The sequence below is a fragment of the Rhinopithecus bieti genome, unplaced genomic scaffold, assembly GCF_001698545.2.
Source record: "Rhinopithecus bieti isolate Rb0 unplaced genomic scaffold, ASM169854v2 scaffold_56806, whole genome shotgun sequence".
Classification (NCBI taxonomy): Eukaryota; Metazoa; Chordata; class Mammalia; order Primates; family Cercopithecidae; genus Rhinopithecus; species Rhinopithecus bieti.
In genome coordinates, this window is record NW_016823424.1 from 494,153 (window position 1) to 504,398 (window position 10,246).

Genomic DNA, 10,246 nt, shown 5'->3' on the forward strand with positions numbered 1-10,246 from the left:
TTTGAGATGGAGTCTCGCTCTGTCGCCCAGGCTGGAGTGCAGTGGCACAATCTGGGCTCACTACAAGCTCCGCCTCCTGGGTTCACGCCATTCTCCTGCCTCAGCCTCCCGAGTAGCTGGGACTACAAGCGCCCGCCACCACCACACCCAGCTACTTTTTTGTATTTTCAATAGAGACCGGGTTTCACCGTGTTTGCCAAGATGGTCTTGATTTCCTGACCTCGTGATCCACCAGTCTCGGCCTCCCAAAGTGCTGGGATTACAGGCATGAGCCACCGTGCCCAGCCGCAGGACTGCTTTTCTCAGGGCCAGCTGCAGTCACCATTCAAAAATGCCATCAGTGCCGGACACGGTGGCTCACATCTGTAATCTCAGTACTTTGGGAGGCCAAGGCTTGAGGTCAGGAGTTCAAGACCAGCCTGGCCAACATGGTGAAAGCCTGCTTCTACTAAAAATACAAGAAATTAGTCGGGCTTGGTGGTGCGTACCTCAGGGGGCTGAGGTGGGAGAATAGCTTCAATCCAGGAAGCGGAGGTTGCCGTGAGCTGAGATTGAGCCATTGCACTCCAGCTAGGGTGACAGATCGAGAAAAAAAGCCATCAGCGTCATTTAATAAAACCGATGGCTGTAACGATGCAGTGCCAGAAATAAAACAGAGTAACTCAAACAGGTGCAGATCTTGCTATGAAATGCTTAAAGGGATAGGATTCGTTATGAAATGCTTAAAGGGATAGTTCAAGGGAGCTCTGCAGCCTCATCCCTTAACCTGCCCCCCTCACGATACAACTTGTTGCTTTAAGCGTCACCCTGTCACCATGGCTTTTCCTCCCTTCCTTTGTCCCCGTACCTTCCCCATACTCATCAAGCTCCTTCTGTATACCAGAGCATTTAGCCAGAGCCTCGGAAGGTGAGGGAGAGATCAGATCGGTGATGAGGAGGTGGGAGGGAGCTAAGGGAGGAGTGTGTGTGTGGAGTGGATGGTGTGGCTGGAGGCTGGTCAGCAGGGGAGACTGCCAAAGGAGGAGCTGGAGGGAGCCAGGTCACTAGCCATGGAGTCTGGACGCTTCCTAGGTCACTGAAGGGTTTTAAGTGAATGAAGAATATTATGAGATCTAGTTTTATCTCTTTATTTGTTATTTATTTATATATTTTTTAGAGATGGTCTTGCTATGTTGCCCAGGCTTGCTATGTTGCCCAGTATTCTGGGCTCAAGTTATTCTCCCACCTCAGCCTCCCAAGTAGCTGGGACCACCGGGCCTGGCAGAGATTTATTTTCATTTTTATTTTATTTATTTATTTTTTTGAGACAGAGTCTTGCTCTGTCGCCCAGCCTGGAGTGTAGTGGCACCATCTCGGTTCACTGCACCCTCCACCTCTTGGGTTCAAGTGATTCTCCTGCCTCAGCCTCCTGAGTAGCTGGGGCTATGGGTGCCTGCCATCATGCCCAGCTAATTTTTTTTTTTTTGTTTTTGTATTTTTGGTAGAGGTGGGGTTTTGCCATGTTGGCCAGGCTGGTTTCAAACTCCTGACCTCAGGTGATTGCCCACTTTGGCTTCCCAAAGTGCTGGGATTACAGGCGTAAGCCACCAAGCCCTGCTGAGATTTATTTATTTTTATTTATTTATTTATTTATTTATTTATTTATTTATTTATTTTGAGACGGAGTTTCGCTTCGCTCTGCCACCCAGGCTGGAGTGCATGGCGGATCTCAGCTCATGCAGCTCCGCCTCCCGGGTTTACGCCATACTCCTGCCTCAGCTCCAGAGTAGCTGGCGACTACAGGACGCCGCCACGTCGCCGGCTATTTTTTTGTATTTTTAGTAGAGACAGGGTTTCGCCGTGTTGCCAGGGATGGCTCGATCTCCTGACCTCGTGATCCACCCGTCTCGGCCTCCAAAGTGCTGGGATTACAGGCTTGCGCCACCGCGACCGGCCTGAGATTTATTTTTAAAGCAAGACATGTTGGCCAGGCGCGGTGGGCTCAAAGCCTGTAATCCCATGCACCTCGTTGGAGAGGCAAGACGGGCGGATCCACGAGGTCAGGAATGATCGAGACCATCCCTGCTACCACGGTGAAACCCTTGTCTCTACTAAAATACAAAAAACTAAGCGGGCGACGTGGCGGCGCCTGTTTACGATCCCAGCTACTCTGAGGGCTGAGGCAGGAGGTAATGGCGGCTAACCCGGGAGGCGGGAGCTTGCAGTGACTGAGATCTGGCCACCTGCCTCCAGTCTCGGGCACAGAGCGGACTCTCCTCAAAAAAACAAAAAAAAACAAAAAGACCATGTTGGCTGGTGTGTGGAGGAAGGCTGAGTGGTTACTGGTGACCATGAGAAGACCTTCTGTTAGGAAAATGTTGCAGCAATAGTACAGAGGACAGATGCCTACAGCCTGGATGCGGGGTGTGGATGGGGAGAAAGGAATAGATTTGGACATATTGTGGAAGCAGGATTATTAATTTATTAGATCCATAGGGTAGACCAAGAGAGAAGGAGGTGTCAAATATGATTCCCAGGTTTCTGGCACAAGCAATTGGATGGATGGTGTGTCATTTACTAAGATGAACAAGATTTATGAAGCAGCTGGTAGGAGCTAAGATCAATAATCCAGTTTTGAACAGGTTAAATTTGAGATGCCTAACAGTCGTCTAAAAGGAGGCATTAGTAGAATGTTCCATAGGCTGCTCTGGAGCTCATAAGAAAGGTCTGGTTGGACATCACAATCTGGAAGTCTTTGGTGTATAGAAGTTGCAATTAAAACCAGGATAAGGTATGAGATGACTCAGGAAAATAGTCGCTAGTGATAAGAGAAGAGGGTCCAGGACCCAGCCCTGAGGAACATCAACTTTATATCAGGTCAATTTGTAGATCAGAAACATCAAGTTACAGACCATGTCAAGGAGGATGAGTGGGGAAAAGGGACCAAGAAGCTATAACTAGAGAAAAGCCTGGCACGAGGTGTCTGGGAGACTAGGAAGGAGAGTGTTTCAAGAAGGAGGGAGGGGCCAGGCGCGGTGGCTCAAGCCTGTAATCCCAGCACTTTGGGAGGCCAAGGCAGGCAGATCACCTGAGGTCAGGAGTTTGAGACCAGCCTAGCTAACATGGTGAAGCCCCCTCTCTACTAAAAATACAAAAAATTAGCCAGGCATGGTGGCACATGCCTGTAATCCCAGCTACTCAGAAGGCTGAGGCAAGAGAATCGCTTGAACCTGGGAAGTGGATGTTGCAGTGAGCCAAGATGGTGCCATTGGACTCCAGCTTGGGCAACAAGAGTGAAACTCTGTCATAAATAAATAAATAAATAAATAAATAAATAAATAAATAAATAAAATAAGGAGGGAGCATGCAGCTGCTGGAAGCTAAGTGGTCAAGGAACAAAAGGAACGTCAAGTGTCCATCGATTTCAACAACATGGAGGTCTCTGGGAACTTCAGCTAGTGCAGCTTCTGAAGAGCCATGGGAGCTGAGCCAGCCTGGAGGGGCTGAAGAGTGAACTGGGTGAGGAAGGAGAGAGCCTGTGAGTAGACCTCTTTTGAGAATAATGTAAGGCCGGAAGCAGCCACTCATATCTGTAATCCTAACACTTCGGGAAGCCGAGGCAGGTGGATCACCTGAGGTCAGGAGTTCGAGACTAGCCTGACAAACCTGATAAAACTCCGTCTTTACTAAAAGCACAAAATTAGCCAGGCACATGCCTATAATCCCAGCTACTTGGGAAGCTGAGGCAGGATAATCACTAGAACCCAGGAGGTGGAGGTTGCAGTGAGTTGAGATCACGCCACTGCACTCCAGCCTGGGCAACAAGAGTGACACTCTGTCTCAAACAACAACAACAACAACAACAACAACAACAGCGAAAACAACAACGACAAAACAACAAGAACAAAACGAGAGAGAATGATGTAAGATGCTTAGCTGTGAGAAGAAACAGAGAGCTGGCCGGGCACAGTGGCTCACGCCTGTAATCCTAGCACTTTGGAAAGCTGAGGCGGGTGGATCACCTGAGGTCAGGAGTTCGAGACCAGGCTGGCCAACACGGTGAAACCCCACCTCTACTAAAAATACAAAAATTAGCTGAGCGTGGTGGTGGGCACCTGTAATCCAGCTACTCGTGAGGCTGAGGTAGAAGAATCACTTGAACCCAGGAGGCAGAGGTTGCAGTGAGTGAGCTGAGATCGCGCCATTACACTCCAGCCTGGGTGACAGAGCAAGACTCTGTCTCAAAAAAAAAAAAAAAAAAAAAAAAAAGAGAGAGAGAAAGAACGGAGAGCTGCAGGGGATGGTGGTTCAGGGAGCTTGTTTTCAGGTAGGCAATCCTGGAATTGTTGAGGGAGAGAAGAGAGAAAAGAGGGAGAGAAATCTGATGTGGCAGGGAGGGGAAAGGGTCAGCTGGTAATATGAAGAGGGGCTGGGGTCCAGACCTCTGCCCATGCTTTTTCCTCTGCCTGTGATGCCCTTCTTGACCTCACTGCCTGCTCACCCTACAAGACAAGACTTTGTTTCTACCTACTCACAGCATGTTTAGTAGCGGATCCTGGCTCTTACCATATACTACTGAGGACAGACTATGACAGAAGTATGAGTCCCCCAGCACTGTGTCTGACACACATTTGGAGGACAGCCCGGGCCGGGGTGGGTGGTGAATGGCGAAGTGTCAGTACCCTGCCTGGACATTATGGTGGTGGGGTGAGGGCGATGGTTGTGTGGGTGGGTGGGTGGCAGACTGACTGAGAGAATCTCAGCTGTTCCTCTTAGTGGCTCTTTCTAATACTTTTTAAGTTTCGTTTGTTTGTTTTTTTTCCTGCAGAACTGGAGCCCTGACAGTTCCCAGACCCTCTCACATAATCTCTCAAGGAATCCAGCTTAATGGATCAGTCCACTGTAGACAAAAAAACAGAAAACAGAAAATGAATCCAGAACCCGGGCTCCCATCAGTCCCACCACATAGCCAGCAGGACAGGGGTGAGGTGGGCAGGCCAGGGGTGGTAGGGACCTGCATTCCTTTCTCCCTGCACGATGCAGGGCTTCTCAGGTATTCTCTAATTACAATGAGAAGCAGAACCAGGGGCTCTCTGGAATGTAAACAGCAGATAAGATCAGGCACCCTCCTCCCCAGGAAACTTCCATTTTCCTTCTTTTAGGATGGACACTGCATTCTTTCTCTGCTGCAGTCTTTGGCTCCCCAGTTCTTTCCATCCCCCCTCCCTCAGCCCTTGTCTCTGTCTTTGGGTCTCTCTCTGCATCCCTTATGGCTTCCTCATCTGGTACGGGGCCTGTGCATCGGAACCCGGAGGGGAACCTGTCATTTCATCAGTATATGGACATCTCCTGGGTTCAGGCTGGGAGTTTTTGACCCTTGCTATTGGCTTCTCTCTCCTGTCTCTTCTAGGAGGGTAGAGCAGTCTCCATCATTGTACCAAGGCAATGTTCATTCAAATAAACAATGACAGCCAACATGTGGGTCCAGGCACCCCAAGTACTTAAAGGGACCATCTTGATGAGTGGTGCTCATAAGAGATGTCAGAGGAGGAGACAGCATTGGCAGGCAGCCGGAGGGTGGCGGCCGAGTTATGGGGAAGGATTCAGGGAGGAGGTGTGATTTGCACTGAGCCTTGGGGAAAGCATGGGATGCAGGATATGGAAAGGTGGGAAGAAATCCTGGCAGGAGGCAGTTTGAGAAACGTTGTTTGAGATCAGTTCAGGTAGAACAGTAGGTTTAGCGAAGGGGAGATGGGGCACTTGAGTAGGAAGGTTGATATAGGAGATGGAATGCAGTGGGAAGATCAGATTTTATGCTTTCAACAATGAGAGGCCATCACAAGTATTTCAGGGGGAGTCGTGATAGGGGAACAATGTGGGTTTAAAGATAATTTTGGAAGCAAATTAGAGAGGTGCAGGGTAGAGACTCTGTAGGTCCTAGAGTGCAGGTCTCACACTCTCTTATCCCCCGACTCCTCACCTTCAGCTGCTGCCACTGTCCCAAGGGGCCCAGAAGTACCTTGATGAAGATGCAGGATGGGTGGGACGGGGGAGCCATGAGACACCCTCCCTCTCCTGGGATTCTTGGGGCTCTGTGTCTATGCTTGGCCAGGGGCTCTGTCCACAGTTGGGCTTGGACCTCAGTCCCTCCCTGCCTCCCAGGTAGCACAGAACAGACAGAGGGCCTGGCACCGTCCAGGGAAGGATTCCATACACTGTGTGCCATGTGGCTTCTCCATGCTGTCACCTCAGCCCAACCAGGGACAGTGGGTGTGGGGAATGGAGAAGCGGGTGGGTCAAAGTTCAAGAGCAAGGGGGCTGGTCTGAAGCTTATGGGCCCAAGGGAACATCCCAGAGGTTCAGTCCACCCACAGAGGTTCCCCAGAGTGTCTTCTTTCTCTCCTGTGACCCCCAGTCCCAGGCCTCACTGCCTTGGCCCCTCTCCCACACAGAAGTCATGTCCCGGGAAGATAAAAGCACCAGAATGCAGTCCTGCACTGCTTCCTGGGGTCTCAGAGAACGCAGACAGAAGGATGGAGGCAGTGACCTCTCTGGGATTATTCCACAGTGGCTGTTTGACTTCTGTCCAGGGATATCTCTGTACAGCTGGGACAGGGCCATTGGAGCGGCTATTAAAGGAGGGGAGATAAAAGTCAGCAGGAGTGTTAGGATCCCAGCCCATGGAGCTTTCTTCACCCCCTCTGTCCGCAGGCAGGCTACGTGCCTTTCTTCATGTCCTGGATCCCCGCCCACCCCATTTCTCCTGGACAGGACTGGAAAGGTGGAGGATGCTGGTCGCATCTCTGAGCTTGCTGCAGGAGTGCTACCTGAACCCATTCAGTCTTGAGGGGAGTCATCTGGCCCCTCTGCAGCTCGGGAACAGTCCACTCATTCTTGTCTATCAGTGTTACACCCACTTCTCCAGGAAGCCCCTCTCCCTGTTCCTTCTCCTCCCAGCCAGCCAGCCTGGCTCCTTCTCTGTAATCCTTGGAACAATCCTTTGTCTCTGGTGCCAAAACACAGAGGACTCTACTGGGCCTTGGCCCTGCAGGGTTTCCTGTGGATGGGTCGGCCTGGTGTTTGCCCAGCCGCACCTTACACCTTTCAAGGACAGGGGCTGTGTCTCCTCCTTGGTGCCATCTGGCCATGGTTGAGGAGGGTGGGAGCCAGTGTAAGGAGTGAGAAAGAGGAAGAAGAGAGAGAAACAGAGAAAGACACACACACATACACACACACAGAGAGAGACAGGGAGAGAAAGGGAGGGAGGGAGGGAGGGAGGGAGAGAGAGAGAGAGAGAGAGAGAGAGAGAGAGAGAGCGAGCGAGAGAGAAACAGGGGCAGGGGCAGAAATACCCAGATGGAGAGGGGAGGGCAGAGTGAGAACACAAACTCCTCCCACAGCCACTGCCAGCCCTTGTTGCCACTAACCCCATACTGATTATATTCTGCTATTTCGTATATAATTTGCAGTTTGTGTATTATATGCATAGATGACTATAAGTCCTCCCCCACAGTTTTGTTTTTGAGATAGAGTCTTCCTCTGTCACCCAGGTTGGAGTGCAGTGGTGCTATCTCGGCTCACTGCAGCCTCTACCTCCCAGGTTCAAGTGATTCTCAGCTTCCCGAGTAGCTGGGATTACAGTCACCTGCCACCACAACCTTTTTTCTTTCTTTCTTTCTTTTTTTTTTTTTTTTATTTTTAGTAGAGGTGGGGTTTCACCAGGTTGGCCAGGCTGGTCTGGAACTCCTGACCTCAGGTTATCCACCCACCTTGGCCTCCCAAAGTACAGGTATGAGCCACCAGGCCCAGCCTTCCCCTCCCTTTTAATTTTAAAATTTAATTTTTTTTTTTTTTGAGATGGAGTCTTGCTCTGTTGCCCAGGCTGGAGTGCAGTGGCTGAATCTTGGCTCATTGCAACCTCTGCCTCCCAGGTTCTGGCCTCAGCCTCCTGAGTAGCTGAGACTACAGGCAACTGTAAACACGCCTGCCTAATTTTTTTTTATTTTTAGTAGAGACAGAGTTTCTTTCTTTCTTTTTTTTTTTTTTTCCTGAGACGGAGTCTCATAATGTCGCCTTGGCTGGAGTGCAATGGCGCAATCTCAGCTCACTGCAACCTCCACCTCCTGGATTCACAGAATTCTCCTGCTTCAGCCTCCTGAGTAGCTGGGATTACAGGCTCACACCAGCACACCCGGCTACTTTTTTTATTTTTAATTGTTTCACTATATTGGCCAGACTGGTCTTGAACTCCTGACCTCTTGATCCGCCTACCTCAGCCTCCCGAAGTGCTGGGATTACAGGTGTGAGCCACAATGCCCAGCCTAGAGATGGGGTTTCACCATGTTGGCCAGGCTGAACTCCTGACCTTAGGTGATCTGCCTACCTAGGCCTCCCAAAGTGCTGGGATTGCAGGCATGAACCAACATCTCCCTTCATGTGTAACTCACATCATATCCAGGTGCTATTCCCTTGCCCATTCTCAGGGTCCTCATCCCCTATGTCTCCTTGAGGACTCCTTGAGTTCCTGCCCTGCTGTCCTTTAGATCTGCTGCCAGGATGAAATCAGACTTGCTTGGTAAATTGGCAAATGCTCTGTAAACTCAAATTGGCAAATGTTCTTGAGGTTAAGTTTACGGACTTGTGGAGGGAGGGGACTGTGTGGCCCCCTACTCTGACTCTCTACCTAATTTACAAACCCTAGGCTGCTGCACTGGGGTGAGGAGGAGGCGGCCTCCTGAGTGCAGGAGAGCACCTCAGAAAGTCCTTCATCTCAGCAAGCCTGCCACCTTTGGCTTCCACACTTTTGTCTGGTTGTACCCCTGGGAATCACAGAGAGTAGGTATAATTTATCTTCTAAATGACAGACCTTCTAATATTTGGCATTATGGAAGGGAGGCCAGGCTCAGTGGCTCACGCCTGTAATCCCAGCACTTTGAGAGGCCAAGGCAGGAGGATCGCTTGAGCTCAGGAGTTTGAGACCAGCCTGGGCAACATGGTAAGACCTAGTCTCTACTAAAAACAAAAAAAAAATTAACTGGGTGTGGTGGTGCGTGTCTGTAGTCCCAGCTACTTGGGAAGTTGAAGCAGGAGATTGCTTGAACCTGGGAGGTCAAGGTTGCAGTGAGCCATGATCAAGCAAGACTCTGTCTCAAAAAAAAAAAAAAAAAAAAAATGCCAGGCACAGTGGCTCATGCCTGTAATCCCAGCACTTTGGGAGGCCAAGGTGGGCGGATCACCTGAGGCCAGGAGTTTGAGACTAACCTAACCAACTTGGAGAAAGCCCATCTCTACTAAAAATACAAAAATTAGCTGGGCATGGTGGCATGCACCTGTAATCCCAGCTACTCGGGAGGCTGAGGCAGGAGAATCACTTGAATCCAGGAGGCAGAGGTTTCGGTGAGCCTAGATTGCGCCACTGCACTCCAGCCTGGGCAAAAAGAGTGAAACTCTGTCTCAAAAAAAAAAAAAGAAAAAGAAAAAAGAAAAAAGAAAGAAAGAAAATGAAAGGAATCTTAGAGGAGATCTAAGGCTAAATCTATATTTTGCTGATGAGGAAAACAGCCCAGAGAAGAAGAACCTTGTGAAAGTCATGGAATGAGTCAGCCTCACCTAACCCAGGGCATCTGACGCCCCAGGCAGCATTCTTTCCTCCCAAGCTTCTTTTCTCCAGGCCAAACTCTCTTCTGAAATCTCACTTTAATCTGCTCCATTCAATTTTGCTTTCTGTCTGTCCTTAAGTTCACACGGTAATTTATACATTGTCTTGCCCACAGGGGTCTACCACAGTACAAGGTTGTCACGAAACACTGAATAAAGGAACAATCAAAATAGCCGACTCCCACTGAGTTCCTTAAGTGTGCTGCATGCCTCAGTTCCTTTCCCCACCCAGGGCTCCCTGGTGGGTTCCTTGCAATGATGAAGAAACCCAGGTGGGGAGATAAGTTGTTGCTCAAGTTCTCACTGATGGAAGAGGTGGAGTCACCCTGGTGAGCAGCAGGCACACCCTGGGCTGCTGCGTGGTTGTGAAAGCCTAGAAACACTGCACTTGTGCACCAGCTGGTGAAGAGGCACTGCCCTACCCTGTCTTGTCTTCTCCTTCTGGGAGCCCTCCCACTATCAGCTCTAAGACCCTGTCTGTTCTGCCTGGCAGGGGCCTGTGCATCTCTTGGGGGAGTAGGCATTTCAGCTTGGAATTCTTTCACTGTATACTTGGGCTTATGCTGCAGGCCCACAATCACTTAACCTAACCTGTAGGACCAGATGACTC